At 34.5% G+C, this 6000-nt stretch overlaps 1 protein-coding gene and 1 long non-coding RNA gene across 6 annotated transcripts in view; one reads left to right on the top strand and one right to left on the bottom strand.

The window, feature by feature from the left end:
* The window catches only part of TSHZ1 (teashirt zinc finger homeobox 1), a 54364-nt gene that overhangs the window by 15038 nt on the left and 33326 nt on the right, over positions 1–6000 (bottom strand). The gene's annotated exons all lie outside the window — the stretch shown is intronic.
* Positions 1–6000, top strand: part of LOC123364756 — a 125149-nt gene that overhangs the window by 106467 nt on the left and 12682 nt on the right. For all 5 annotated transcript variants that reach the window (XR_006577258.1, XR_006577259.1, XR_006577256.1 and 2 more), the window contains one exon: positions 5716–5785. This is a non-coding gene — a long non-coding RNA (uncharacterized LOC123364756). The remainder of the gene's footprint in view (positions 1–5715; positions 5786–6000) is intronic.

Here is a 6000-nt window from a genome sequence, read left to right as displayed (position 1 = left end):
AAGGCCTTAGAGTCAAATTCTGCCCTCTCTTACACACAAACAAACCCACTAGATTGTATTTGAAATTAAAGGGATTGCCTGGGTATAAAACGAGTACAGAACTAGTCCCTGAGTGCCAGAGGAAACCAAGCAACAAAGCAAGTTAGATCCAGTAAAGAAACTCTGACTTTATTAATTATTATTATGATTATTATTTTGGTCTTGGTAGAAAATACATTTTTTAAGACATAATTGTTTGAACTCAGAAACTTAATTAAGACAAGTAATTTCTAGGCACACAAACACAGCAATCACATTTTGTCTGCAAACTAATTTAGAGTGTATTGTGCTGTTAAGATTACGTTTAGGAGCTTCCTCAAAATTAATAACATTAAATAATACTGATTATGTCAACAGTGCCACAGGCTCAGCAAGGCTCAAAACTGGTTGAGCGACAATTACACTGACATAGATACCTAAGGATTCATATTACAGCTCTTGCCCATGCAAAATTCCCATTAACATCAATGGTTCTTTTGCCTAGGTAAGGTTTCTGGAGACAGGATAATGTCTATGAGACTCCATTACCACACCAAACAATACTGGTTATCTATTTAAGCCTACACCTCAGGTTCCTGATTCAAGAGCCAAGAATCATGTGATCTGTACATAATATTTGAAAGAGAATTTAGGTGGGTTTAGTTTCAACTTTCTAGAATTTCCAAGAAATATAATGATTAAATATAATTCTGTGATTCCTATTGCCTGTCACACAGTTTCACTTCCAGTGACTGTTAATCACAATGACTTTTTCATATAATCAACCAGACCTCTGCCAATTACTAAGAAAAAAGAAGTGCTTGTAAACTAGGCTGATCAGATGCCCCAATATTATTGGGAGCATCCTGGTATCAGGGGCTTTGTCTTTTATACGCAACTATACCCCACGCCCTCCGGGGAAAAAAAGTGTCCCAATTTTTCACAATTTGCTATCTGGTCACCCTATTGTTAACTCACAGAAATGTTCTAACAACAACAAAAGAAGCACTGAGAGGCCCTTCAAATAGAGGGCAATCTACAGGATTTCCAACTTTGCAAGGATAAGAGAAAGATAAGTAAGTTGATTTCAATACCAAACTTTATGAGAAAAGGTGAGGATATGTCACTTGGACTACATGTTTGTGGTTTATTCTGCTGTTTCCTCATTTACTGGATATATATCATAGCCTCTGTGGTTTACCCTCAATGTAACCCCTTATGTGATGAAAGAAACATCAATCACTCACCATGGTGGGTTTCAGCAATGTAAGTTCATGATACCATAAAATTTGGGAAATATGGGGGACTGATAAAAAGCCAATATCACTTGCTTAAATTAAGAATTGCATTCGGATCTTGTTTCAACTCAAATCAAGGAAGCCATTTTTAAAAGAACATTTTTCAAATCAATGACTCCAAGAGCTATCACATTACATGATCAGCCATAAGACAGCCCTAGCACAGGATAGTAGATTTGAGTAAATGTACTTGCTGTGTTGCCCTCTAAGAAAACATCATCAAAAATATTACCCAAAAAAAAGGCCTCACATCAAATAAAATCAGCAAATGCAAAACCTTTTTTACATTATTAGGTCATGAACATGAACAAGATGGAGGTGAAAAAAATGAATAAAAGTACACTGGGTACATTCATTTGCATCCTCCAAAAATGATAATTTAAGGTATGAAATCCAGATTTGAGAAAGCTTAAACCTTTCATATTTTTGTCTAGCAAAGAATAAATATCTTGTTGCTATGATAAGCGGTGACACTTTAAGGTGCAAAAAAAATAAATCCCTTCTCTTTAACCATTCTTTGAAATATGACCTACTACGTCATTTAATTTTTGAAAACCCTAAGGTCATGTAACACACTTTCTCTGTCATTTGTAAGTACATTAACTCAGTGGCCATACGACAGTGAAATTATGATAATGGGCTGCTAAAATGGGTCATGCAGACACTGCGTTTCATGTTAGCTTCAAACAACAGTGAGTATATAGTCCAAATCAAATATGACAGTACAGGAGCACATGGTTTACTTTTCTCAAGGATTTGCAAGTAACTGGGGGGATAGAAGGCAACTACTATATTTTAAATGTATTAGTCTTGTTTCCCACCCTCCTGCCCTCCCACCATGATGAGCTAAAAGAAAATTGTCATGCTAAACCAACAAACTTTTTAATAAAAGACAAATCACTGTATGATTCCTTGCAAGGCTTTTCTTCATATAATGCTAAGGTTATTTCTAGAAAAAGGCTACATTCCTAAAATTAAAATTGTTTTATATAATGAGCACTAGAAGTATACAAACCCAATTTTAATCATTTTTAAAGTATACTGCCATTAATTTCCACATTTCTGCTTGTGTGGAACACCAGATGGACTTCATTGCTAATGGTCCAGGTAATGAAAGCTCAGTAGTATACACAACTATACTTCAACAGAAAGGAACTAAAGAATTTCTAATATGACATGCTACACATGTAAAAACCAACAAGTCATAACATTACAAAAAAAGAAGAGCACGTATGTATTTATGACAAGGGATGAAGAACAACATACTTCCAAAGTGTAATGGGAAAAGTTTGTTTATGCTGCTTTCTTATGTTACAGAACCTCTATAATGCCAAACGGGCTTTCCCAAATTCATACAAACACTGTACCCCCAGGGTTTTATTTTATACCTAGTACTGTAGTTTGGGCAAAAGAGGATTGCAGTTTTCAAGTCTTTAAGAAGACCTCCCAAAAATGAAGGCAGTCACACAGGGCCAAATTCTGTGCTCAGTTACACCTATACACCAGCACTTTACCCACTGATTTTTAGGATATTAATACTTACTAGCTACCTGTAATAAAGACACAATTTTCTATAAAAAGCCTTTTTCTCTTTCTGTACAATTTAAAACCGTCTGTCTAACGTTTCCTGAGAAAACTCAGAGCCGCAAGACTGATGAACACAAAAGCATAGGAACACCATCCGCATGCAAAAGTTCACTGAATAGCACAGATAATTGCTTAGATAATTGGTTTAAGAGAAGCTCTCTGAAATCTCCTATAGTATATTTTATCATACATGGTAAGTATATGCTACACAACTTGTACATGTATGCATATATGTGATATTTAGGTTGATGACTTAGATTCACTGGGTGATATTTAGATTTTTCTTTTGGTAAATACAATAAATAGACATACGCAGTTAGCTAAAAGAAGGGTGGGAAATCTAGCTCACTAGGACTATGTCTGTTTTGAAGTATAACACGTCTGTCGTACAGGGGAGGAAAACCAAGTAACATAATTTATGGAAGGGGTGCCCATTATGTACACATTCATGTTGCCTTTGTGACAAGACAAGTAAGTAACAGCCAGAGAAGTTGTTCTTGGGTAAGATCATATTGCCCAGCTCCAGCTTCTGAGCTTCCTGAGCCTTATGCAGCCTGACTGACAATGGGATTTAATGTAGCCTAACTACAGTAGCCTTGAGCACACATGCAATTATAACAGTAAGGCAGATAGAGTTTACTGTATTAGAATGTATCAGACTGTTGCTAGCATCAGCGGTGTAATCCGCAAATGTTCCCTCCTCTATGTCCCCTCTTTTTAACCCCTACCTGAAAATTCAGAACATGAGAATCTTCCAGTATTAAGAACATGGGAAAAGGTCTTTTTTCCCCCCTCAATACCATAAAAAATGGCATCACTAGATTTGACATGCATATGCAAAACAGCACAGGAAAAAAACTGATTTTCCTTCACACTGGATTATTGTATCTGTATTAAATGTTGATACAAACACCATGACTAAAAAAAACAAAAAAAACCCCAACATCTCTGTGGTTTAATTGGCAGGATGGAAGTAATAAATGTAACAGCACTGGACAAGGTTATTGTCTCATGGCAAATGATAACTAAAATGTACAGTTTCCCTAACAGATAAATATAAATTCAATTTAGGTTATGCTCTTGGAGTTAGTTCAATAATTTAAATTCATGAACAAGCTTAGTAGATATTTTACATTAATTCAAAAGAATATATTGATTACAGATAACTGGTTAATAATCTCACTATATATAATACAAAACAAATGGACATATTTATACTGGGGGGACAGAAAGGTTACCAATGGCCAATCTATTCATGTAAATTTAAAGTACCATAATAGGCAATATGTCATTTTACTCTTTCAAACTTGTTCTTTGTTAGCTTTACTTATCTTTTAATGCTTTCATTTCAAATGCATTTGTGTATCTGAATATATTTGTAAAAGCAAACAATGTCCTGCTAAATAAATAAGTTTGTAATTAAAAAATGCATCCAAATCATTCCGTTTCATCAGGTGCTAAATGCTAGCCCAAATGCTAACAAAAGGAGGGTTTAATCAAAGTTTATATGGCCCAACTTTTGCAATAGTAAATCCAGAGTGCACTTTTAACTATATTATTTATACAAATATTTTCATACACAGAATCACAAAAAGGTGCACGCACATGTAAATAATACAATAGGAAATACACAGGCTAATTAACATAAAGGGGAATCACAAACCATGATAAAGTAGCTTCTACTGCCAAACTCAGCGTCCATTCGTCTTTAAGCTTTTAGATGGGCCTGGATTGTTATTGAATGTACTAAAGCAACACAGAAATATACCGTAATCTGGAGCTAACATCTTTAATTTGTCATTTTCATGGCAGATATCCCCTCCTAGTCTAGAGATCTAAACATTTTATGTTGCTAGCACAAAACTACTTAAGTACCTGCCCACTTAAGGCCTCATATTTTAAATTCATAACAGAAGCAAAGTAATTTTTACTACAGATTATCATATAATCAATAATTTTTCAAAACGTTTTTCTCATGGAAAGTTATGATGTTATTTCAAGCAACTGCTTATTACTATGTTATAAAGCACATTCCTCCGCAATGTGCTGTTCAGGATCATGAAACCTTGGCACTGCTATACCTATCCTCTTCATATTTAGCAAGAAGAAACTTAGGTTAGGATGGTAATCTTAAGAATTCATCACCTAAAAATAGTTTAATATCCACTGTGTGCATTAAACGTTGGGTAAGTTTGAAGGAACTACTGCACAACCGCAGCAAATCAAATTCTCTTCCCCTTTGCTGATTGATGCAATCAAGTATTCATTTAAATGGTCCTTTAGTGAGCTGTCACCAAACTGAAACCCATTTACAGAAGGTGAGCTAATTAATGGACTCTTGATTGAAGATTAATTTGGCAATGCTTTTAATTTTTGCCTTAACCATGACAAACAATGATGTATTTTAATTAGAGCTTCATATTTAGTTGGATGCTTTATGTACATCTTTGATATTGCAAACAGATCACATCTATTCATTGGTAAATGGATAATAAATGTTTAATTATCTAGAAATTAACAAAAGACTAACAGTGTGTCCTTTTTTTTGCAGGTGTGTAAACAATATATGTCCCTATAATAACTAGAAATGTTTTATCATAGAATGTAGAGGCCACTTCTGTACATCCAAAATCTCTTTGTAACACTATTGCATTAATAAAAACTAATTAGTGTCCATTAAAAATAAAAGCACTATGTGAGAAGTTGCACTATATAGATCTACATACATATATACAGCAAACAATAGTAAATCAAGCTCATGGTACCATAAAAATCAATCTGTCTTCATGTTAGCTGTGATTTCTTTCTACAGTGATCAGTGATTTATTTGTGAAATTCCTGGAGTGGGGAGCCATACAGAGGTCTCAAAGATGTGGACCAAGGTAAACAGTATGCCATAATATATTTAGCTTATAATAATGCAAAACAGAGAAGAAAATACATTCCTTGACTAGGAAGTTATTTAAAATGTAAAGCCAGGAAACTGTTTGAGGGGGCTACAATCTGCCTGGCTTTCCCTCCCCCATCTCCTTACACATGAAACCATCAATCATGGAAATACCTGTTACTACATAATAACAAAGATTATGAAGTTCAA

Source organism: Mauremys mutica, chromosome 2 (assembly GCF_020497125.1).
Source record: "Mauremys mutica isolate MM-2020 ecotype Southern chromosome 2, ASM2049712v1, whole genome shotgun sequence".
Classification (NCBI taxonomy): Eukaryota; Metazoa; Chordata; order Testudines; family Geoemydidae; genus Mauremys; species Mauremys mutica.
The sequence above is the reverse complement of the archived record's forward strand: the minus strand, read 5'-3'. Positions and strand labels throughout refer to the sequence as shown.